Source organism: Durio zibethinus, chromosome 23 (assembly GCF_047325235.1).
Source record: "Durio zibethinus cultivar Kanyao isolate XHJ-2024 chromosome 23, ASM4732523v1, whole genome shotgun sequence".
NCBI classification, from domain to species: domain Eukaryota; kingdom Viridiplantae; phylum Streptophyta; class Magnoliopsida; order Malvales; family Malvaceae; genus Durio; species Durio zibethinus.
In genome coordinates this window covers 19,657,798-19,685,188 of record NC_143184.1, presented here as the reverse complement: position 1 = coordinate 19,685,188, position 27,391 = coordinate 19,657,798, and the positions used below count along the sequence as shown (strand labels likewise).

The 27,391-nt window shown below is 30.0% G+C and overlaps 1 long non-coding RNA gene across 2 annotated transcripts in view; it reads left to right on the top strand.

Annotated features, from left to right (window-relative positions):
• Nucleotides 1-26,933, top strand: part of LOC111314682 (uncharacterized) — a 34,077-nt gene extending 7,144 nt beyond the window's left edge. For both annotated transcript variants that reach the window (XR_016332591.1, XR_016332590.1), the window contains 5 exons: nucleotides 14,185-14,328; nucleotides 14,763-14,842; nucleotides 15,666-15,707; nucleotides 16,106-16,222; nucleotides 26,273-26,933. This is a non-coding gene — a long non-coding RNA (uncharacterized LOC111314682). The remainder of the gene's footprint in view (nucleotides 1-14,184; nucleotides 14,329-14,762; nucleotides 14,843-15,665; nucleotides 15,708-16,105; nucleotides 16,223-26,272) is intronic.
• Nucleotides 26,934-27,391: the final 458 nt, after the last annotated feature.

The following is a 27,391-nucleotide window of genomic DNA, read 5'->3' as shown; positions in this document are numbered from 1 at the left end:
AGAAATAGTTTGTTTTAGTTGTGGCCACAACTATATACTCATAATTTCAATCTATTTTCATACTCGTATACATCTTTAATACAATTGTACTTCTAGTACAATTGGATAAACTTAATGAATAAATCAAATCATTTTAGTCATTTTAAGATTTTTAAGGATTTTTTATGATTTTACTTTAATAAGTGTACGAAACTTGTTAGCTTGTATAATTTACTTATAAAATTATACTAAAATCTTACAACACTATGGTAGCAATTTTCATTTCTTTGGATTCTTATCACCCACACCATGTGCAAGTATTTATTCTTTTATTAAAGAATGTCTCATTCAATTATCAAGATATCATGTATACTCAACAAAGTTGCCATTTTATATATCTTTTCATTATTTGGTGATTTTTTCTTTTTTTTTTTTTAAAGTAAGAGGTTTTCAAATCCACTCATTGTGAAAGATACCTAGCAAATATTCTATATCTTAATTTTTTCATAAAAGTTCCAAAATTTTATATTTTAACTCAATGCAAGAGTTTACATCAATAAGCATATTTCAAATATAATCATGCTTATTTAGTCTTATTTTAAGACTTTTTATGTCAATTCATAAATACTTATATGAATCTATTTTATAATGGACACTATTAATAATTTTTATTACAATGAACAAAATCATTTCCATCACCTAAATGGATCAAATAGCATTCTTTTTGTTATTATAAAAGTTTTAATATTCATAAGATCTTTGAATCACTTATAGCTTCCAAAGTAAATATATTTTAAAATTTTCACTATATTTCAAAACTTTTATAAAATCGTAAATGATAAATCATTTGTATAATCCATGAATTAAACCATATACATAATAAAAAATTACCACAATATGATCAAGATTGTGGCATTAATTTTAGCTTATGGCTATTCTAAATCACCCATAATAATCCACATTATACCTATAAATCATGTAGATTTGGTTATTGAAGTTATCTCATTATAGTAATGACTTTTAGTGAAAACTAACTATTTCAAATGTTATCATGAGTTTTCAATGCAAATTTTAATTGCCTAATGGCCAATTCCAAGTTCATGACTATTGAAACTTTTAAACTTGATTTCAAAATTTAATGAGAACTTTATTTCTCCACCATTGTGCAACCTATATATATCTTTGTTATTTATCACTTTTAATTGGTCATAAGATTTTCGGATATATAATAAATTCAAACTTTACTCATGGGATTGATATGCTTATGTACAATAAGAGTCCATAGCATATGTAACTCCAATTTTAAATACTTTCACAATCATTTCGTGATCAATATGTTCATATCTAGATCGTCAACTCAACACAAGTCAAGATACAAGAATTCGAAGAATCATTTTCATAAAATAGTAAAATTTAATTATAATATGAGTTCTACTCATATTTCATGCAAAAACTTATGAGGAATTTGTATTGGTTAAATCATTGATTGGCTAACTCCAAGGCTTACAACTTTCACAAACCAATATTATTATCTAAGCTCATTTATTAATATGATATATAACCAATCACATTTTTACCATTGTCATGAAACTATTGAAAACCTCAAAAGCTTGTGCATTTTTCATTTTAGTAGCCTACAAAAGACCATTTTTTAGGGTACAAAAAGCAAAAATATCTTTATTATCTTTAACCAATAATGTATTACTTGGATGATAACATTCTATCTCTATAATCCATATCTTTCTTATATGTATAAGAAGGGAAATTCCATCCCATTTATTGCATTTTCATAATATGTGGCAAACTATACCAATGTTCTTCATGCCATCGCAAAATAGAATTAAACACATACATGTACTGGTGCCTTTGGAACATTGAATTTGCATGTTTTTTTTCTAATTTATAAACATGGCTAATTAGATATTTTTGAGCATCCTTCAAAATGCTAGTAACCGACAAATGCTTCAATATTTTTAATGACATGCCTTTTCTTTTAATCAATATCCCATATATGAAAAGCAACAATGCTTTTGTGTAACCATTGATTAACTCTTTGATAGCTATTTTCACTTTGTGATTATTCACAAGAAAATTTCACTTTGTAAAATCACTTCTAGTGTAATACACCCAGCAAGTAAAATACATGTTACTCTACCCATATTTCTAATAATAATAATTATTTGGTTTATTATCCATCAATTAATCCATGAAACACCTTATCTTAATAATAATTATTCACATAAACCAATTTAATTTTAATTGGTTTTCATGAAAATTGAACACTAGTCAAAATTTGAACCAATAATAAATTTAAAAAATATATACCAACCTTTAATTTATAAATGATCAATGAAGATAGAATCATAGCTTGACTCAACTTATTATCTCAATTTTGGTGCTGTGATTTAAAAATAAAACTAATCTTGTAGCAAAATCTTATTTTTTTGCATATATTCTCCACTTATATATAATTTTTCATGGTAAATTGCTTTACCAATTTTCGATTGTTTTCATAAAAGGTGAAAGTAAGGCTATTCTATGAAGTTTTCTATAAGATTTCATCTAGAGACATATAGATGATGATCAGGGTTTAATGACTATGGCTATAACTTTATATGGACTGGTGATCTTTTTAAAAGTCATCGGGTATGTTGATGTCACAGTAATAGATTTTATGGATCAGTTAGCATACCAAGTCAATGCAGCACCAACCATTTTATGGACTCGTTTTCTAAACTTTTGTCACAGAAATGGTAAATGTCAATTCAATGGATGCTTACCGTTACTTTATGTTTGGATGAAGAGTCATATGAAATGCAAAAAAAGTCAGTTTCATAAACCATACCTTCATTCTAGCATCATAATCAAAGAGTTTTGTTACAGCATATGGCCTCAAACAAAGTCAAAAGAATAATGGATTTCTTACTTTTGAGCCTTAGATAGTCAAAGAATAGTTTGGAGAGCACCTTGGATGCATAATGATACAGTACTATACAGTTATGGAATCAACCGTGGGTGTTCTTATTAGGCCTATGGGGTGCTGTTACTTATGCCCCAACTTTAGTAAGAAGATAATCCAGATGTGAGCAGTTCATTCCGAAAACTTATGGACTTAATTAGTGGGAATTTCTTTCACTGATAAAGGGGCATATGGAATGGTTGAAAGGATTAAAAAGGCATAGAAGCAAACCACTAGGGTTAACCAAAGGAGGCTTACTTATGACGTCACCCAAGAATATAGTGTGTGGCACGCGATGAGGGGAAAAGACATTGTGATTCCTAGTGAACAGTTAGGGCATCCCCCAAAACCCATTCTTCAAGATCCTTTACTTAAAATGGAAATAGCTAAGAGAAAACTCCAATCAGAGAAAGACAAGTTGGAACAAGAAAACAAGCGATTGAAGTTAGAAATGGAAGTGTTCATGACTTCAAGAGCTAAAAATCCATAGCCTCATTTAGCAAAATAATTAGTGGAAAGCCTTATTTAATGATTTAGATATGACACATTCATCAGTTATACCAGAGCTTGCTCGACTCTTAAAGAAAAATGAATTACTAAAAGTGAGGGTACAGGAAGAAGAAAAAGCTACTGCTAGGGCATACAGACACAGTCAGATGCTACAAGAGGTAGTGGATCGACGCACAGCATAAATAAAAACCTTATCTAATGAATGTATAAGGCAAGTTAGGCGAGTGAGCTATGGAAAGACATGTGCATTAAAAAACAAATGCATTTAAGGCATTTGTTTGATCAATTATGCATTGTCGCAGACAAAGCATCAGAAATAGAAGAAAAAGTGAAAGATTTGAAGGCTATAGTGCAACTAGTGGGAGCTCATGGGCAACAATTGCTAGATTTCTTAGACGAGGCACAAAATCATTACCAGCAAACTAGGAAGTTTATAAAAAGGCATTAGAAATAAGGAAGGATGTTTAGGATTTTAGAATATTGTTTTGACTTTATTAGGATGTAATTTTGAAATTTTATTTAATAAAGTTTCAAATGGAGATTTCTTTTATCAATATTGGCGATGTGGCAAATATTAGTATATTTCATGCATACATTTGCATATCATACATAGAATTCATAATTTCTAATAATCATATAATTATGGTACTCAAGGTTCAAGAATAGCTCCATCCAGCAGAAACCTCACTCATTCATACAACACCAGAGCCAGAGCAAGACAAATGAAGTAAGAAAATTCTCACCAATTTAAAAAATTGGAAAAAGCAAAGGAAAAAATTGATAATGAGTTGAGTAAAATTCTAGATGCTCTCAACAAGTTAAATAAAAGGAAAAAAGTAGAAGAGAATACAAGCCAACAAGGCTTTACATCACAAGAAGTGACTGACCCCCTATACCTACCTGGTTTTGGTCCACTTCAAGCTCAACCTACACAAGAGGCCCTATCTTAATAATTTACATATTCTACATATCCTGGAATGCCATTTACCTCTAATCCAAGACATTACCATAGCTATGTGAATCCTGTCTTACTGAAAGGGCAGTAGAACCAATCCAAGTTCTAGATTTGGATGAACTAAAAGAAAAAGAGAAGGAAAAGGCAAATGTGGTGGAATCTTAAGAAGATTTGAAGATTAGTATGCTTGAACAAAGATTACGGGCTATGAAAAAAATTGGTTTTTATGGTTCTGTCAATGCTGCTAGGCATTGTCTGGTTTCAGATATGGTCATTCCTCATAAATTCAAGGTACCAGAGTTTGAGAAATATGATGGTACAAAATGCTCAAAGATTTATATTATCATGTACTATTGAAAAATGGTAGCCCATGCTCACAATGAAAAACCACTAATGCATGTCTTCCAAGATAACCTTACTGGCTCTACTGCTAGGTCGTATGTCCAAGTGGATAGGAATCGGATTCGTCTTAGAGTGATATGGCCTATGACTTCATCAATTAATACTGGTATATCATAAACTTAGCTCCTAATCACTTTTTCTTACAAAATATGAAAAAGAAGGTGACTGAATCATTCAAAGAATACACCTAGAGGTGGAGGGACATGGCTACTCAAATGTAACCTTTTTTAACTGAAAAAAAACTATAGTACTGTTCATCGACACTCTAAAATCTCTTTATTATGAAAAGATGATAGGGAATTCAACCAATAATTTCATCGACATGGTGATTTCGAAAGAAATTATTGAGAGTGCCATCAAGAATGGCAAGTTGAAATGAGGAGAACCCAAGAAGAAGTTTGACAAGAAAGAGACTGAAACTCAAGCTCTGAGTTTTGGCAAACAGTTTAGGAGTTATCAATTCTATCCACCACATGGTTACTCCTCATACTATCCAGCTGTGAATAATTCTTCATCTAGTTTATATCACAATCTCTTACCCATTTATATATCAACCTATTTTTAGCCCTCAAGCTCCCACATACAGCCTTAACATTCAACTTCTAGCAAGATTCCAAACTCGTCCTGCTAACCAGTCCTACTAACCCAGCAAGTGGTTCACGAAAGCAACGGATTATCCGAGAAAAACCTATATTTGATCCAATCCTCATGACTTATACAGAGTTATACCGAGAGTTTTATAATAGCCACTTGATTACCCCCAGTCATGTGGAGTCACTCAAGCCACCCTATCTTAAATGGTATGATCTTACAGCCCACTGTGATTACCATTATGAAATTTTTTACCATTCTACTGAAAATTACACTGCTCTAAAGTATAAGGTGCAGCGATTGATCAAAGATGGAATGGTAATTTTTGATCAAAGAGGAAAAATAATACATAATGTTAGTGGCAATCCATTGCCTAATCACAATGTCAATATTTTGAGTAAGAATCAAAAACATGTTGATCTGAAAAAGCCTGAAGAGATGTAATGAATCAAGGGGTAAAATATCAATAAAGATCCTTCACTTGACTGCACAGGGGCATGATTTTGGAAAATAAAGATAAGGTTGGTTGGAAGTTTCTTATCATTATAGGATTTCCTTTAGAGTAATGCTAGGATTTCTTTTATGTAATAGGACTTTGTTGTTATCATTTTAATAAGATGAAGTTAATGCATTTCATTACATTTTCTCTTTCATTCAACTAATTGTTCCATACTTTGTCATCTTTCATAACTTTTCATTCCCATTCTTAAATTTCAGATGATGAATATTTAGACAATGATAACATTAATTCTGGGATTTAATTTTGAGAATTCATTCACATTGATCTAAAGAGACTATTTGAACAAAAGAAGCCAACTACTAGCGGATGTGAAATTAATATATTTTGAAGATATGTGGTTTGTTGTTATAAAGATCCATGAGCTTATTTTTTATGTTCGAGGAAAGCATTCACATTTGAGACAAAAAATGGCCATCTTTCTTTTACCATTTGAAAAACCATTCATTGCTACCCCTTTAAGCCTATTGTGATTTTTTTTTCTAACGAATCCTGACTAAGGATCACCCTTTACATTAAGGGGCAATTTAAAAAAAAAAAAGGCAAAAAAATTGTTGTAAAAGGTCCTAAAAAAAGAAGAAAAAAGAAAAAAAGAAAAAACAAGATAAAGCAAGAAAAAAGAAAAAAAGAGAAAAAATGAATCACGTAAAGAATGAGATAGAAAAAGAGAAAAATAAGTGAAATGAAGTGAAAAAAGGTAAAATGCCAAGTTGCCCTTTGGTTTTAAACCCTTTAAACATAGGTTTTAAGTCTATTTTATCCATTTCTTTTATGACCCCTCACCATGACCTACATTACAACCTTTAAAAGTCCATTTGGATCAAGTGTGAATGTTCGAATTGAAGGATCATATGCTGGACTAAGGCATGCTCATGATGGAACAAAGGAATCATGCTCCATTGTTTTACAGATTGAAGTGTGAAAGATACCACTAATGGATGGAAAAATATAAAATAATGAAAATAAAAAAGAAAAAAAGAATGAAAAGGAGAGAAAAAAAAGACGAAAATTGAAAACCCGAAAGAGTGATTTAGATAGAAAAAAATCTGAGCTAAAAGTTTGATGGAGAGTTCTATCGTATGGAGGATCGAGGTATCTTAAGATTTTTAAAAACTGGGGTAAATTTTGATGAGCTCAAAATGATTTTAACAGTCAATGAAATGAGTTTTTGAAAAAGAATCAGGGATTAATATTCAAAATTGTCTGAATATTCATTGTTTGGATATACCATTCATCCCAATGACATGCATCTAATTTGTTTCTTTCCCCATTTGTTTTGTACCAAACTCATTTTTCATTGATTACCTTTCTCATAATTCACCTTGTGTTCTCTTATTATTATATCCCTAGAATAAATCAAGAAAATGAATGATTGCATTGTATTTGTCATTATTTGAAATGATGATGAATGAATGACAATGTGTATACAAAAGTCTTACATTCTTTTGAAGAGAAATCCAATATGATAAGAGAAAACAAAAGGGAAGAGATGGTATAAACCTAAAAAAAAAAGATGATTTGAAAGGACACATGATGTCACTAAATGAGGAATATAATGATGGATTAGTCAATAAAATGGAGATGGGGCAAATTTTGAAAAAAAAGTGATATGACCAAGTGATGAATATGGAGATGACTGGGTTGACATAACCTATGAGTTGTGATTGAGTGATAAAAATAGTATGGGGCAATGGATAAAATTGGTGCTTAAAAGGCCATGAACGATGACCAAATGATGGAGGATAAAATTTGTTTTGAAATGGTTAGTGCTAAGAAACCTATGATTTGAGACCAAGTGACAGAGGATAAAATTTATTCTGAGATGGATAGTGTTAAGAAACTCAAAATGATGGAGTCTTGAGAGCCATATTACTATAATTATTTAGGATTTCATGACATTATTGATATCCGCATTACAATCATCATGTTGGCATCATTGCTTGAATAGTACATGCACATAATTTGATGAATTAAAGCTTTGTTTGGGCATGCATGGCACTTTGAGAATCTAAGTTGTTACATTTGCATCATTAAAAAGGCATTTGCATATTTGATCATATCATTCATTCATGCAAATTTTTTGAGTCACTTGAAAAACAAATTGTGAATATTTTGATGAAAATTTTTGAGTTCTCAAATGAGAATCTTTGAGTTTCAAAATAAGAATTTTTGAGGTGTGAAGTCCAAAATTTGTCAATCTTTGAACTCAAATGAGAATCTTTCAGGTGTGAAACCCTAAAGTTAGTCGAATTTGAATCTTCAAACTAGAATGAAAAGTTTTGAACTTTTGGATACAAATCTCTAAATTTTTTGAGTAAGAACCTTTGAACTTAGATGTGAAACTCTAAGTTTTATTGCATGTGAGCCTTTGAACTTGAATGAGAAGCTTTGAGCTTGTGGATGTGAATCTCCAAAATTCAAACGAAAAGATTTAGACTTTTTGGATGTGAATCTCAAGTTTGCCAAAGGTGAACCTTTGAATTCGAGTAAAAAGCCTTAAACTTTTGGATGTGAATCTTCAAGTTAAATGATGATATTTAAATGTTGGATGCGAGTCTTGCAAGTCGCAAATGTGAATCTTAAGATCTTGTAAATTTGAATTTTTATGAAACTGAAATTTTGAGAATCAAATTTCAGTAAAATTCTTGCGAAGCTGAAAGGTTCTTGCGAATCTAAACCTTTGAATATTGAACTCAAATTGTGAATCTTTGAGTTTTCATTACAAAATTCCCTCAAATATGATCTATAACTCTTTTGGTCATGATTGTCAAGGAGTAATTTATTTTTCAAAGTTATGGTGCCTCTGTTTAGAGGAACAATTTATTTTTTCAAAGTTGTGGTACCTCTGTTTAGAAGAGCAATTTATTTTTCCAAAAGTTGTGATTACCTCTGTTTAGAGGAGCAATTTATTTTTCAAAGTTGTGGTGCTTCTGTTTAGAAGAGCAATTTATTTTTTCAAAAATTGTGGTGCCTCTATTTAAAAAAGCAATTTACTTTTCAAAAGTTATTGAGCCTCTGTTTAGAGGAGTTTTGTTTATTTTTTCAAATTATCAAGCCTCTATTTAGAGGAATTTTGTTTATTTTTCCAAAGTTGTTGAGCCTCTGTTTAGAGGAGCCTTGTTTATTTTTTAAAAGTCATTGAGCCTCTGATTAGAAGAGCTTTGATCAAGTTTTTAATAAAAAAAAAACACGACAAAAAGTGTCGAGTTGAGTCTTGAATGGGTGTCTACATCTTTGCATAATTTCTATTTCACGAAAAATGTGCAAAGAGGGGCTGCTGTAAATAACCAATTTCGTCTAGACTCGGATCAATTTGGCCTAGCCTAAATGAGCCCATATTTTTATTTTGTTTTATTTTATTTATTGTTATTATTAGTGTTATTATCACGTTTTTATTTTTTTTCCATTTATTATTTATTTTTATTATTATTATTATTATTATCTTTATTATTAGTTTTTGTTATATTTTCTTTTCTTGATTAATTAGGAGATAATGATTAGATTAATTAAAAATAGTAAAAAAATGATGGAGTGGATTTGGTCGTAGAGTTAGGGGTTGGCAGAGTTGGGATTGGATTCAAAGATTGAATCCCAATCCCAGATGGAATTAGGATTGATCATAAACTCTTCTGATCAATCCCTATAAATAGATGCTGGAGTACACAAGGAAGACACGGAAAGAAGAAAACTGAAGCAAAAAACTCAAAGGTGTTAGTAGTAATTGTAGAAGCAGTTTAGGAATTTTTTTGAATTTTTTGGTTTTTTTTTTTCTAGAAAATTTCTAAAAATTTTCTAGAATGCGATCAATTTTTTGGTGATTTTTTTGGTGAAACTTAAAATTTCTAGCGTGTTTTTCCATATTCTGGCATGATTTTCCAAAATTCGGTGAAAATTCAATTGAATTCTAAGTTTCTGTTCTAGAGAGAGGGGAGAAAAAAAGGGAGAAGAGAGAGAGAAAAAAATGGAGAAGAGAGAGAGAAAAGAAGAAAAATCTGAAGGGAGACCGGGTTTTAGCCTTTTATATCTCTACAAATTGACGTCGCTTCAGCGTTAATAAGACCCCAGGATCCGCCCGTTTCCATTCGGGCGACCCGACCTGTCGCGTTGACCTGCTTCGCAAACCCTGCTACTGAGCCGAGCCGATTGCCCTCGAGGCGTTTTTTGAGCCGTGGTTTCTGTCTTAAGCCGAGCTGTTCATAGCTGCAAGCCGAGCCATTTCCATTTCCTTTTGTATTTTTAATTTTTAATTTTTTTAATTATTTTTTAATTTATGTGTTTAGTTATTTTAGGAGTATTTTTGCATGATTTAATTTAATAAGAAATAAAATAATAAAAATAAAATTTTGGGAATAAATATTAATTATCCAATGATGGAATTTATAGAAATTTCAAATAGTAAATTTCTATAAAATTCTTAGGTGAGAAATTTTGTCTAAATTTGTCCTAAATTGTGGAATAATTTAGATAAAGTTTCAATACCAATAATTAATATTTATTTTTTAAAAAAATAAAAAATGAAAAAAATATAAAAATTTTGGAATTAAATACAAATTATCCAATGATGAGATTTTTAGAAATTTCAAATGGTAAATTTTTTAAGAATTCTCTAGGTGAGAAATTTCTTCTAATTTGTTCCAAATTGTGGAATAATTTAGATGAAAATTTCAATAAAAATAATTGTGTTCTTTTTTCCACATAAAAATTTGGCTTGAAAATATTTGATAATTATCCAATATGAGATTCTTAGAAATTGTAAATGGTAAATTTTTAATAAATCTCTAGGTAAAAAATTTTCTCTAAATTTGACCCTAATGGTAGAATAATTTATGTGAAATTTCAATAGAAATAATTGTCATATTATTTTCTTTCCAAGAAAAAAAAAGGAAATTTCTAAATAGGCCCAAATGGTGAAATAATTAGATTTATTTTCAACAAAAAAATGGCAATAATATAAATAAACTTTTTTTCCGACAACGGAGCCTCTTCAAGATATTAAATGGGATGCTTGAATACTCTTGAGATGAGAAAATATTTTTTAAGAGTTTTACCAGATTGATGGAGAATATTATAAATTATTTTCAATATTTAATATTAAATATTAAAACCATTAGACTCAAGACCATAGGATAAATTCAAAATAATACGATACCATCCTTTGGATGGGCATGTGAAGGTGCTATAACCTTTCCCACATGTAACCGAACTCCCGAACCCTGTTCTAGTTAGTAGAAATGAACCTATTCTTTTAGGGACCCTTAGTCAATCTTAGGAGATCCTTAAGAGGATAGATTTCTTAGGTGACTAATCACACTTAGATAAAAAAGATTGGTGGTGACTCCATTCATTTGTTAAATCTAGCGATAGATCTCTAAATCTAAATGTTATGACAATGATCAGTGAAGATATCACACTTTTAACTATATATCACACTTCTCACTATATAATTAATGGCTCTAAATTTTAAGCATAAACATAACCTTTGCAAGCTTCAAGTCCTGTATAAGATGGTTGTGCTCATATGGTTTTAGTTGCCAAGAGGCATACATTACCATTTTTCCTTGTTGCATTCAAACACAAGCCAAACCTGTCCTAAAGGCATCACTATATATGGCAAATCGTCCATTTCCATTTGGTATTGTTAGAATAGGGGCTGTCACTAAACATTTCCTTAACTGTTGGACACCTTTTTCACGTTCCGTAGTCCATTGAAATTTTACTCCTTTTTTAGGCTAATCGTATCATGAGGACTATAATACTAGAAAATCTCACCATAAATCTTCTATTGTATCAAACTTACTTTAAAAAACTTCAAATTTTTGTAACGTTGGTAGGTCAGCTCCAATCTATGATTGCCTTTATATATTTCGAGTCCTTTGAATTTTCATCTTTAAACACTATGAGTATGAAATACCAAACAAATGTATGTTGGATGATGAAATTTATTTTGGTAGATAGTGAATTAATCAATTAGTCACCTATATGTATTTCAATATTTGGTAGGTAGTGAATTAACCAATCAAGGCACCCACGTGTAAAATAATTTTGATAGATAGGATACCATTGTACTAATTGCAAATTGATCATTATCATGTGCAAATGGATGAGTGCTAATTTTAAAAGTGATTAGAAGTCAGAAAACATCCATGTACGATCATCTTCCAATATAGCAAGGTAAAATGTAAGAGTTTTCTAGATTTTGTATGTTTATGGTGCATTTTTTGGTTAGGGAAAAAATTCAGCTATCGACTGCCAATTTCGGAGAAGATTCACCCTTTGGCAAAGCAAATAATACCAAAAGATTTTTTCCCCTCTTCCATGTCATGACAATTTTTCTTTTTGCTTTCTACCTCCGTTTTCATTGTCCTTTAACGTTAAGAGAAAAGATTGTTGGTATGTCTCAACATCATGCATGACTATAATCAGAGAAGCATATATCGTATGTATAGAGAAAAACCATGGCAGAATAAATAGATAAACAAAATCGAGACAACCACAGTATTATACTTGTGTTTATGCATATAATTCAAAACTTTAAAGCAACCATATATTTAGAATCATACCAAAACTTAAGATGTCGTAATCAATAGCAAATTGTAATCTTTGTGTATCACCCAGCCCAACTGCAAACAATTCAACCAAAATGCAACAAATTTAAACCTCAAAAGGCAAACTTAATTCATGTTAAGAAACAACTACTCATTTTTCTTCTTCACATTTTTTTAAAATTTGAGTTGTAGATGGTGTGAAGAGAGAGTTAGATTCTATGCCCATCTGCTTCAAGTGAGTTTTGTCTTCATTTTCTTACCTTGATAGGGATGGATAGATGTTGAGTGTTTCCCTTAAGGAGAGACCATGAGGGTTTGGGTAAGGCATATAATGATTGGATATGTTGAATCATGGTGACTCATGGCTTTGTTGTGGGTTTGGGAAAACGGTGAAAATAGAGGAGAAAAAAAGAAAGGAGAAATAGAGATGGAGTGGGGTGGAAGTCAAGGTGGGGGATTTGGAAGGCTTATATCACGTGGAGTCAAAATTAATTTACCAAAGAGAATGTGGTCAAGGTGGGGTATTTGGACTCTCAAAATTAATTTTTGCTTTTCTTATTTAGTTGAAATTTGGGAGGGAAAAATAAATAATTGGAGAAAAATGGGTACATGAGAATTTTTTATGACTTAAATCAAAATTGAAGAGGGATGTTGGTTTTTAATTAGTGAATTTAATTTTTTTATATAGTTTAGAAAAAAATAATTTTGTTATATAATTTTGATATTATAATGTTTTTGTTTATTTGGTTTTCTTTTTTTGTGAGTTTGATTAAGGTTAGATTACTAATTACGTATTACACTATTTTTATCAATTAGTTATTTAAATTGTTGCGCTTCTGTATCTATAACATATATGTAAGTTACCCCCTAACATGCTTTGAAAGGACAAGTAAGGAATGTAAAAAAAATTTTAGGAAGAAAGCTTTTCTAAAAGCTTGAAAAAAGAAGCTTGTGCAAAACTCTTATTATCTACCCCAACTCCAAAAATAAGAAGAGAGTTCTAAGTAACTCAATCTATCTTTGACAAGAAATCTAACTCAAAACAACCTATTAAAAACCCTCAAATCTCATGGCACTTTAGCTGCCTTACTCTTCTCTTTAATAACCCCACAAGCACTAATCGTTGATAACATCCCAAGCACACCCCCACCCGTAAATCAAAGCCTTGCCAACCAAGCCAAGCCCATTGAACTTATCACCCTTGTCTCAAAACCTCCTTTTAACAACTACCAAGCCTCAATCTCAATTCTATAATCTTCTTGAAGCCAATCAATGAAGGTACAATGAGTTCTTAAACGCAGTAAAAAAGAAGAAAGTGGAGAGAATCAAGTTCAGTAAAAACAATTCTGCCTTCTAATTCACTGCCGTTGGGTATCATCAATATGATATGTTAAAGTTTGTGGATTGACTTTACAAATGAAGTATACATTTTTACTGACCTTAGAAAATTTAATGCAACATTTATTATGCATCCTGCCCAACCTTTTTTAATGTTTTTATCTATAAAATTTCTTAAAATTTGATATTAGAGTTAATTTTTACAACTATCAAGTGTCATTCACTTCTCTATTTATGCATGAATATAATTTTCTTATTTTTGATTAAGGTTGTTTGCATTTGAATCCTATTGGTTGTGTAATTGAAAATCACGTAGAGTTTTTTCTGTTTTACCAAATCTATGCTTGTCTTTAGGTTGCTATGACTTATTGAGTGCTTTCAAATGTAGATATGGAGTAGACATTACACAAGGGGTGGCAAAACTTCATGCGGCAGGTGTTGTTTGTAAAAGGTTTTTTTTTTTTTTTTCAAATTGAGTGCAGATATGGAAGCAACAAGCAGTACAGGATTATGCCATAAAACTCTGCATCTGGTTTGTGATCTTGCTCTAAAATCATTTTTCTTTGACTGGTTTGGAATTAAAAATAATAGGCCAATATGATTTTAATATTGGAGTTATGGAATGAAGGTGATACATGCTCAGGGAAAAATATCATAACACTTATTTATCTGAAGACATTTTCGATGTTCATCTCACGCGTCTTAGCTAGCAAAAGGTATCGTCATAGAAAATCATTGGTTAAAATAAATTATTGGTCTTTCAAAAAGGTGTGAAATATCCAGCAATTGGGTTTATGAGGAATTTCTTAAAAAAAAAAATCTAAACTTGGAGTTTTTTTTTTTTTCTCGGAGTTTTAAAGAATGTGCATCAAAGTTGGTTTTATTCTTTAAATAGGCTTTTTTAGGCACTAGTAGGAAGAATAACGCTTTGGCATAATTGTAATTGTACCAATATTATTATAACAGGTTGATAAACTACACAAGCATGTTCAAGAAATGGGACTTTTTAAGAAAATAGATTTGGTCATTGTTTCCCCTTTGCTAAGGTATATAACTTTTCAATTAGTTTGTTTCTCTTTCAAGATTTCTGCAACCCCTTCCTTTATCTTTGAAATGCGGCCTTTTATAATATATATAATAGTGTTTTGACCTGTCTTTGTCGTCTTATCCTTATTTTAATTAGTGAACCCCATTACTGGTGTATCCTTTATCAAATTATATTCAATCTATTTCCTTTTGCTTTCCATTGCCAAGTTTTATTCAACAACATTTTAGGATAGCAAATAGAATTTAATGTTTATGCTTAAGTTGCCTACATTTATGTGTATACATTTATAGTCTATATCATAAAACCAAAGATATGCTTCAAAGAACAAGTTCAGTGCAAAATCAATAATGAATACCTGGGAAAGATTGAAAACATCTAATTAAATCTATGTAAGAACCATAGTTATCGTCTAGTGCTAAATGTTCATTGCGTTAAAAAAAAAACGAAAGATTCGTGCTACTTTTATAATGAATACCTATTTTTTTTTCTTTTTAGTTTTTATTGAGATTTCTTATGCTCCAGCTAGAAATAATGGATTTAGACATTTTGGCATTATAGGACTATGCAAACTGCAGTGGGAGTCTTTGGTGGTGAAGGGTATCAGGATAGGATGGATATACCTCCACTAATGATGAAAAATGCAGGGGAAAGACACCATCTTGCGATTTCAAGCCTAAATTGCCGAGAACATTGTCTAGGAAAAATATATACTATAATTTGATATTATAAATTTCTAACTTATTGATCTATTTATTCTTTGTTTTGCTCTCTTGGTCTCTCACATAGTGAACCTAACATGACTATATTTTTTGGTGTCGTAGCTGAAAAAAAGTCATTGTTGAACAGCGAACTACTAGTTCCAGGTTTCTCTTTAACCCTTTTGTCTTTTGGATTTATATATACTAAAAGTTTGAGTAGCGTAATCCTATTATTGTTTGGTTTAGGTATTATTATGACGCTATAGTCATGTTAGTCTATGCAATTATTATTAAATGATTGTAGAGGATATGTTACGGTGATGTAATGACTATAATCACCATCCATGTAGAGATGAAACTGAATACATTTCAATAAACATGAGTTTTAAGGTGCTGACCTATAGCATGTCTTGTAGCTCAATTGTTTGTTGGACATCAAGCCCTAAAATGCAACTAACTTAACTTCCTTATCTCTATTTTAGTATTAGGTTTTGATAGTTATTTGTCTTTTATAAATTCCAATTTGGTCTCAGATATTGCTATTTTATATTTATGTCATTTAGGTAATCAGTGAGCATCACAAGGCAAAGTTAAAATGAAGTGAGGCGTTCACAGTTAATAGGGAAAGGGAGATCCAACAAGCAAATGCTCATAAAGAGTTTTTCCGTATGGTGGTTAAGGTATAAATTTCCTTACCAAAATATTCATTATTTCAAGTATAAATGTCATTAAACAAAATAGTCTAGTGTTCTTATAGTTATTTGTGATCAAGAAAACCAAAATGACTGTGAGACTTACAAGTGATGGTGTTAAATTGAATATATATTACTCACAATTAAACTATCTTATTATAATGAAGGGATAGATCATTGCCGACTTTCTTTTATAAAGTTTTCATTTTTAGGTGTTTTATCAAAGATTAGAAAAAAGGATAAGAAGGGTTTTGATATACCTATGTACTCTATAAAACATTTTTCATAGCAACATCAAAAGAAACTAAAAGTAGCTTTTGAGACTTGGAAGTCTAAGGCCCTGTTTGGTTTGAGAAAATATTTTTATTTTTACTTTTTAGAAAATAGCTTTTATTTTCTTTTTTTGTTTTCTAAAATATGTATTTGGTAAACGAAAATAAAAATTATTTTCTAAAACTGCAAAAATAAGAAATAAATAAAATATCAATAATAGTATTATTAATGTCATCTAATTATAAATATAATAAATATTTATTAATTAATGATATTAAAAAGTGTTTGTAGACATTGGATTTTATTTGGGTCCTGCATATTAAAATTATTAATTAATTATAATAGTAAATAATAATAGTAATAAATAATATTATTAATATTATTAATAATAATGATAATATTGTTTAATAATAAATAATAAATATATATTTTTTTTAAAAATTAAAATTAAAAAAAAAAAAATAGAAAGTAGGGGCCTGGTGTACAACGCCGTTGCTGCCCCTAATCAACCACCTGACTAACCAACCTACAGCCTACTTTTAACCAGCCAACCTATAACTACCTCATACTCACCACATTGTAAACACCCCAACCTTATAAAATGCCCAACTTTCTCCCCTTTAAAACTTTCGAACACATCTAGAGACACCCCGAAAAACACCAAGTTCGAACACATAAAAAACCTCAAGTTCACGTGCCTTGAAGTCCTAGTCCTTCCCATACTAAAAAACTACAAGCACACACACCCAAAAACCTGAGTTCCCCTCCACCCAAGAGCCCCAATTTCTTGCATCCAAAAATCCTAAAGCCATACCCAGAACGCAAACAAAACCCAAAAAAGACAAACACAGTCATCACTGTATAAAGGAACCTAGCGTTGAGCTACCTGCAATAACAAAAATACTATCATTAATTTTTTTTTTTTAGAGTTTTGGCATTTTTCAACCACCAACGACCACTGACAACAATCGTCGGTGGTGACCCAGGCCATGGCTGGCACAACGATCTTGAGGCCAGATGGTGGGAGAGCTTTGGAGCTTTCCCTGGAGCTTTGAAGTTTTTTTTTTTTTTTTTGAAGCAGGTTTGAAATGGAGTAAAAAAAATTTGGTTTTATATAGAACACTAAGGCCCAAAACAACGCCATTTAGACCAAGAAGGATTTGCACGTAAACTCGAACCCGACCCAGAATCCATAGAAACCGATCGAGCAATCCACTTCAGTCAACCTTTAACCGGTCTAGACGAACCGCTAGTGAACCAGTTCAAACCAGTTTGAAACATCGAGCCGATTAGATTGGTGTTGATCGGACCATTGATCGGTCTAGTTCAAGTGTTTTTTTACCTTCTTTATTTTTTTTTTTATTTTTTTAAATTCTCTAATTTTTCATATATTATTATTTTTGTTATTTTTAGCTTTATTATTAATATTTATGCATGATAAAATTTTGAAATTTATTAGAATAAATATTTGATTTTTTTAAATAATAATAAAAATGAAAACAAGTAGGATAATAAATGAAAAAAAATTAAAATGCTTAAAAAATATAATAATAATCTAAAATAATGATAATAAGAATAAAATTTTTTTGTTATTATTTTTTCTGCCTAGATGTTGGAAGGAATAAAAACTTCAAACCCTATAATATAATTCTGCTTAGATGTTGGAAAATTAAAAAAAGATAAAAAAAAGCATAATAATAATAATAATAATAAGTACAACTACCCCTGTCAGAAAAAAAAATCGTTATTCTGTTTATCAATTCCTTGAACATTCCTTATTATGAAAGAATGATTGGGAATGTCTCCAAAAACTTTTTTAACATGGTGATTTCTAATGAAATTATAGAAAATACAATCAAGAGCGGTAGGATTAAGTTAAAAGATGTAATAGATGTTAAAGAGAAAAGTAAAAGTATATAAAAAAAATGAAGGAGAAGTGCAAGCAGTCACAATGGAAGGACATCTTCCTAACAACTTCATCTCAAACAATCCATATCTTTATCATTAACCTTATTATCCTGTCAAAAGCAATATCTTTCAAAGCCCACATCTTTGCCAACCAAGTTAGCATTTGGGCTTTCCAACAAATTCCCATCCTCAAATGACCATTCGTGATCTTGTCCTTACATTTGAACCTAACACCCGACCAATAAAGAATCGAAAGAGACCAAAGAATGATCGAGAAAAACTGTCAATCTCTATTTCTCACTTTTTACCTTTGCTAACAGAAGGTCATTATCTCATTCTTGTGCCTTTAAAAACAACACCAAATCCATTGGCCAAAAGCTATGATCCCAATGGCAAGTGTGATTATTATATGGGGGCAATTGGTCACTCAACTAAAAATTACAGATAGCTGAAAAAAAGGTTAAAGATCTTATCGAGAATGATATTCTGACTTTAAAGGTGATAGAATATTAAAAGTTGACTCCATTCAATTACCGAATGTGAGGAGTTGAGATGAAGAAGAAGGTCTCAAGTTTTTAAAAAATAAAGATAGGATGATTTTCTTTTGAATTTGTTCACTATTTATGTATGATATGTGCATAGTATCCTTAAAAGTTGTCTAACTTATTTTGGAAAAATTGATTGCTTTGGATTTTTTTTTTAAAAAGTTTTTTTTATGCATTTGTTTGAATAAAAAGTCCCACGTAAGTAACTTTTAAGATAAAAAGAAAAAAGAAAAAAAAGTTTTCTTTTGTAATAAAGATGGGAGAATTCTTGAAGAAAATGGTGATTACTATTAGGAAAAAGGTCATCAAATTCCTTCATCTCTGTTCGAATACTTTTATGTCTCTAATCAATCAAATGATTTGACTCATTAACCATAGCCCTTCAGAGAATGTGAGTTTGATTTCTGACATAAAGAGATGATAACCTTTTATTGGGCAAAGAACAAAAAAGGTTAATTTTGAAAGTTCATTTTGAATTTCAAAAATCAGATACACTTTTAAATTTTCAATTGATAATTTAATGTGTGTCAAAATTTTACTGTGACTATAGACACAAAAATGCTTGAGCCTTTTTCTTAAGGAACCCTTGTTTCATGTCTTAAAGGACATTAATTAAAAAAACAAAATCTGTTTTTGCCTAAGACAATTTATTTCATACTTTTATATTTTTTTCTCTTCTTTTCACTAAGAAAAAAAAATTTAGAGCCCAAAGAGCCTTTTTGAACTATGCAATCGATCCTATACTAATTGATCGTCATTAGAACCTTAAGTGAAAAATAAGATAGGGCTTAAAAAAAAAGCAAAACAAAAAAAAATAAAAAAAAGTAAAAAAAAATCTCTTTTATATCATTCTTCAATGATTCGTTCATCGAACTAAGTGATAATGTTTGAAATGATAAATGGTTATCTTTTTCTATCATTTTCATATATAAAAATTATCCACTTGCTACCCATTTGAGCCTATTGAATTTTTTTGTTCTAAAATGTACCTCGATTAATGATCGTTTTCTACATTGGGGGCAAAATAAGGATACCTTCAAGAAACCAACTTCAATGAAAGTGTTTGATATTGAAAGAATCTAACACACCCCTCGAAAATGAGAGTCCCGATAAAAAGTGACTGAGGCTTCAATTGAAATCTTAAAAGTTCAAGAAAGTAAATAGAAAAAAAAGATGAAGTTAGGTGTCTTCAAGAAAAAAATGCATCTTGGAGATAAGGGTCTGAAGCTTCAGTCAAAATCCAAAAAATTCAAAAAAAAAAAAAGAAAAAAAGAGAAAAGATTTACCTTGAAAATAAAAATTCAGGGCAAAAAAAAGGGTGAATAAAGTTGTTGAAATTGATGCCAGATATTTTAAAAAAAAAAAGCAAAGAAAGAAAGTCAGAGAATGCTCCTCGGGATCCTTGATCTAATTACACTGATAATATATTTTAAGCCTAGTTATCCATTCTTTCGGAATCTCTAACCTCGGCCTACATTACATACCTTGAAATGTTTATTTTGATCAAATGTAAACACTTGGATTAAAGAGTAATGTCCTTGAATTTGTATATACTTGTTGGTATTTGGTAAGATTTCACCAAGTTCTTCATTGATAAAAAATATAGCTCTAAGGTAAAAACCTCAAAAGGACAGTTTAGGGCTAAAATCATTCTTAAAGCACCAAAAGAGTTTTAGAGTTTCAAGGTTTTATCTAGAATAAAAGATCTCAACGCAAAATCTTTTGAAAGATCAGTACCCATTAAAGACTTCGTATTTCATAAAAAAAAAAAAAGAGAAAGCCAACCTTTTTTTTCCTAAACCTTGTTCAAAAAGTAATGGTTAGTTTTGACACACATTGAAGTATCACGTTTTCAATAAAAGAAGAGTATTTTAGAAAATTATCTCTTTTGTGAGCCCAAGCCTTATCAAGCTTTCCATGAGATATGCCCACCAGTGAAAAGAATTGAATTGTCAATTACCCCTACCCTTAAGCTTTCCAAATAGTAGTCATCAATTTCTAAGAGATTCGAAAGTTTTGGATTTTAAATTTTTCATTGATTGCAAAGATACTTTATGTGGGACAATTTTTTGATCAATTTTAAAAATTTTAGAGATTATTTGAGCATTTTGTACATAATATTGAAATCATTTTTTTGGTGAAAATGAAACATTAAAATTTTGAACAGAGATTTTTCGAAAAAATAAAAGGGACAAAAAGAGTCTTTGAATTTGCATCACTTGCATAATGAGAATGACATTTGACTTGCAAATGAAAAAAAAAAAACAAAAGAAAGATAGTCATAGTTGCATCACTCGCTTGTGCATCATGAAAGGGACATTTGCATTTTGCATCTACATCATAAGAAAGACATTTGTATTTACATCACTTGTATTTAAACTTGTATAAGGCATTTGCATTTGCACCATGAGAAAAATTTGCATTGGCATCATGGCATATGCATCATAAGAAAAGGTATTTATAGGAGCATTTACATGAAAAGAACATTGTCATTCTTAAATGTATTTGCATCAAGCATTTGTATTCTTTCATTTGCATTGACATTTGCATTCACATCGACATTTTCATTAGCATCATTTGATGAAAATAGACATTTGTATCATGATTGCATTTATCAACTTTGATTGAGGAAAAGCCATTTTCAATTTTTAATTTTTAAAGTTTCATGGCCTCTAATTAGAGGAGCATTCAAAGATTTTATAATTTTAAAGACTTTCAGGCATAATTTTTAAGACTTTTATGCAAAAGATCTTAAATTTTTAAAGTTTCATTACCTTTGATTAGAGGTTCATTCCAAGATTTTGTGATTTCTAAGGCCTTCGGGCATAATTTTGACTTGCGATGTTGTCCCGATCAATTTTTTATTTTTTGACTTGCAGTGTTGTCCCGATTGATTCTTTAAGACCTCTGAGCATAATTTCTAAGACCTCTGGATATAATTTTGACTTGTAATATTGTATCAATCAGTTCTTTAAGACCTTTAGGCATGATTTTTAAGACCTTTGGGCATAATCTTTAGGACCTCCAGATATAATTTTGATTCGTGGTGTTATCTTGATCGATTTTTTAATTTTTGACTTGTGGTGTTGTCCTGGTCAATTCTATAAGACTTCTGAGCATGATTTCTAAGACATCTGAGCATAATCTTTAAGATCTTTGAGCATAATCTTTAAGATTTTCAGGCATAATTTTGAATCGCAGTGTTATCCCAATGATTCTTTACTTTTCGATTCATTGTGTTATCCCGATCGATTCTTTATTTTTTGACTTGCGATGTTGTTCCTATCGATTTTGTAAGACCTCCAGACATGATTTCTAAAACCGCCGAGCATAATCTTTAAGACCTCTAAGCATAATTTTGAATTGCGGTGTTATCCTGATTGATTTTTTATTTTTCGACTTATGATGTTGTCCCGGTTGATTCTTTGAGACCTTCAGGCATAATTTCGATTTACAGTATTATTTTAATCGATTCTTTATTTTTTAACTTGTGGTATTGTCTCGGTTGATTTTGTAAAACCTCCGAACATGATTTTTAAAACTTTCTAGCATAATTTTGATTCGCAGTATTATCCCAATTGATTTTTTATTTTTCAACTTGCAGCATTGCCCTGGTCGATTCTATAAGATCTCTGAGCATGATTTCTAAGACTTTTGGGCATAATTTTGATTTGCGGTGTTATCTTGATTGATTCTTTATTTTTTAACTTGCGTTGTTATCCCAATTGTTCTTTGACTTGTGATTCAATCCCAAAAAAAAAAAAAAAAACTTTTGAAAAATTCTCAATTTGCTTCCGGACAAAATTGTTGTCTTTATTTTTGCCTTATTCTTGATTCTCAGTAATGTACAAAGAGGGGTAGCTGTAGACACTGGATTAGGTCTTGCATATCAAATTATTAATTAATTATAATAGTAAATAATAATAATATTAATATTATTATTAATAATGATAATATTGGTTAAATAATAAAATAATAAAATAATAAATATTTTTTAAAAAAATTAAAATTAAAAAAAAAAGAAAACAAAAAGTAGGGGTATGGTGTACGGTGCTCTTACCGCCACTGATGAGCCACTATAACCTACCCTTGACCAGCCACCCGATTAGCCTTCCTACAACTACCTCATACTCACCACCTTGTAAACACCCTAGCCTTATAAAACATCCTTCAAAACTTTTGGATAGATCTGGAGACACCTCGAAAAACACCAGGTTCGAATACATCAAAAACCCCAAGTTCATGTGCCATGAAGTCCTAGTCCCTCCCATACTCAGAAACTCTAAGCACACACACCCAGAAACTCGAGTTCCCCTCCACCCATAAGCCCCAGTTTCCTGCATCCAGAAATCCCAAACCCATACCTAAAACACAAACAAAACCTAAAAAAGACAAATACAGTCCTCCCCGCAAGAAGAATCGAGCCCCGAGTTGCCTGCAATAACAAAAATATTATCATCAATTTTAAAAAAAAAAAGATCAAAACTCTAAGCTTTAATCTATGTTAATCGATGCTATTTATACTGAAAAAGACACCATATCTGGAAAGAATGCATCAATGATGGTTTTTTGGAGCATTTGGCATTTTTCGACCACCAACATCCACTAACAACGACCGTCAATGATGACCTAGGTGACAACTGATGCTGCGGTTTGGAAGTCGAACGGTGGGAGAGCTCTGAAGCTCTTTTTGGAGCTCTAAAGTTTTTTTTAAGGGGGTTTGAAACAGAGTAAAAGAAATTTGGCTTTATATAGAACACTAAGGCCCAAAATGACATCATTTAGACTAAAGAAGATCTATGCATGGACCTGAACCCAACCCAAGATCCGCACAAAACGACACAGCAACCCACCTCAACCAACCTTCAATCGGTCTAAAAGAACCGCTAGTGAACCAGTTCAAATCGGTTAGAATCGCTAAACCATTGAACCATCAAGCCGATCAGATTGGCATTAACTGGACCGTTGACTAGTTCGGTTCAAGTATTTTTTTACCTATTTTTTATTTTTTTTATTTTTTTTAATTCTATAATTTTTTATATATTATTATTTTTGTTATTTTGAGCTTTATTATTAATATTTATGCATGATAATATTTTTAAATTTGTTAGAATAAATATTTGATTGTTTTTAATAATCATAAAAATGAAAACAAGTAGGATAATAAATGAAAAAAATTAAAAATGCTTAAAAATATAATAATTATCTAAAATAATGATAATAAGAATAAATTTTTTTATTATTTTCCCATCCTATATATTAGAGGGCATAAAAACTTCAAACCTTAAAATATAATTTCACCTAGATATTGGAAATTATAAGAAGATAAAAAAAAGTATAATAATAATAATAATAATAATAATAATAATAATAATAATAATAATAAGTTTTTATAAAAAGAAAATATATGAAAAATTTTAATTAATTTTTATAAAAACCAAATTTGCTTCGAAAATCCACCTAGATGTTGGAGATTTTTAGAAATATTCATGCTTTTTTAAAACCATAAACTCTAAATACTAAAACCCAAAACCTTAAAATCAAAACCTCAAACCTTAAATCCTAAAACTAAACTATAAATCCTTCAAATCCTAAAATCAAAACCTCAAACCTCAAACCCTAAAATCAAAACCCTAGAACTAAAACCATAAACTCCAAACCCTAAAATCAAAACCTTAAATCCTTTAAACTCTAAAACCAAAACCTCAAACCTTAAAACCAAAACCTCAAATCTCAAACCCTAAAATAAAAAAACCTAAACCCCAAAATTTGAAACTTGAAACCCTAACCCTAAAATCCAAAATCCCAAACTCTAAAATCCAAAACCTTAAAATCCAAAATTCTAAAAATCCAAATTTGGTACGCATTTCTGAATCATCACCCAAAAGTCACCAAATCTTTAAAACTTCAACCTAAGCTTTAACTAAGACTATCTCAAAATCTTAAAGATATGTATGAAAATCTCACTTGAAATAATTTGTTCTCGAGTGCCGTCAAGATGATGGGGTATTTAAGAAACTTTATTTCATTAAGTTTTCATGCCAGTCCTTAATTTACTTTAACCATGGGATTAAAATCAATAAATAAAAAGGTATAATAATAAAATGGGATCTTAAATATGAATAGTCATACCTAAGCTCTGTCTAGATGTTGGGGAGTCAAGGTGGTCTCATTATATTTAAGAATCCAATTTCAAATTTGCATTTCATCTTTATACACAACACCTATTGGCTTATATGCATATATTTGTTATTGTTTGCACTCGTTTGCATTTCTTTGTCCTTAATTTTTGCTTGCAATCTGATAATATCATCATTTACTTTTTTACACAAAATATTTTTTTTAATTTACTTTCTGTTAAAATTTTGATATTATAAAATAAAACAAAAATAACATTTCGAACGAAATAATTCTCAGTACTTTACTTAGATGTTAGAGAGTTACTAATAATTATCTTTCACTAAGAATGTTATTTTCATTTTAAGGAATATTGCATTAAATCTTAAATGAAAAGAGTTATTTTAAATTTTGCCTAGATGTTGGAGAATTTTAAGATAATTCTTTAACTTAAATATTTCCTTAATATTTTTAAATAAAGAATTTTAGCAAAAAATATTTTTTTTAAATGAAGAAAATTAGTATTAAATTTCAAATCGAAATCATTTCATCTAACAACAAAAATAACATATGATTAAATGGTACCAATTTATGGGCATTGTGGGGGTGCTATCTTTTCCCACACGTAATTGACTCCTGAACCCAAGATCTATTTTCGTAGATCAAAATTTATCTTTTTGATAAACTTTAAACCTGCTTTTTATAGTTTTATTAAAAAAATAAACTTTTAGGTGGCCAATCATACCCTAAAAAATATTGGTGGTGACTTTTTCGTTTTTTCTCGATTTTAAAATTTCTTACGTTTAGCGATCCCAAAACTATTATGACGGTGTTCAAATGTAGTAACTTCCTTATTTTCACAATTGAAAATTTTTGTTTTAATTTTTCAATCTATTTTTATTTTTATTTTCTAAAAGCTTGTTTTCATTTTTAATTAGCAAATGCATTTTTACTTATATTTTTCATTTTCCAAGAAAATGCAAACAGAAAATGATTTTATTTTTTGAAATCAAACACTACCTAAATCTTTTGCTCTTTCAGTTCCTTTATTCATCATTACTCTTCATGGCTCCCTATCAAAATTTCTTTTGCCTTTAACTTTAACATTTAGCCTGCATGTTTCTTTTTTTTTTTTTCTATATGAGCTTTTTTTTTTTATTTTAATTACTGTTTTTTTTTTCTTGTTTTGCTCAAGGTAATTTCTATTAACAGAGAGCTCTTTGAGTCTCAATATTGTAAGATACTTTTGTCCTTCAATTTTTGTTTTGTTTTAATTAATTAATGCTTCAATGTAATTGGTGTATGTTCGATTTGATTGGGTTTTGTTGTCTTTTGGTAAGTTTTATTTATATTTTGTTGCAAAATCAAATTTATTCTTTCTAAGCTGAATATATATACAATTGGTATTCTTAGAGACTTAATTGTTGTATTTTTTTATCAAACTTTTAGATTTTTCTATGCTTATGATGAAGGGCTAGTAATCCTTAATTATAGGTTATGAGGTTTCTTAATACTAAATTGGCCTTGCTTCTTTAGCCCTTGCTTCAAATGTTGCCCACAAGCTTTGGAAATGGCAATGTAATGAAAGGATTCCATTCGGCAATTTTTGTCTTGTGGCTTTAAATGAGAAAATCTGTATCTTTTAATTATTAACTTATTTTTTCTAATAGTTCTCCTCTCTAATCTTTCAAGCTACTTTGTATGTTCCACCAAAATTATGGTAGAGAGTGATTATTAAGGTTTTCAATTGCAACTTTCATAGTTCTCGAATAAGAAATTGCTCATTTTCTAAATCTTTTTATCTTAGTCATAATTTACATTATTGCAAGAATTGTATAAGGAATTAAAACTAATTAATTATGCTTTAGATCTCATATATTTTAGATTGTTATTTTTAATTACCAAACACATTTACAAATGTAGATGAATATGTTTCTTATGAGTCACTGTATATAGTTAAATGCTAGAATTTGTGTGTTTCTGATGGTCATGTTATTGTCTTTTATTGTTGTCCAAATTCTCTACGTTGTTGCGTTAGTGTGTGAATTCTATCAGAAAAGGATCGAACAATTTGCAAACGATTATGCACACATGGATATAAGAAATTAAACATAAGGCTAGTAATCAATTTGATAATTTTTTTACAAGTTTGTTGGCTTTGATTGTTGGTTCAAGAGATAATGTATGGTAAGCATTGAAAAAATCAAATACTTGTCTTTCACATGCTTTTAATTTTAGTTTTGTATCTTTCAAGATAGCTTTGATATGTAAGAAACTAAGTTCCGATACCAAGATGCTTATCTAGTAGGTAAAA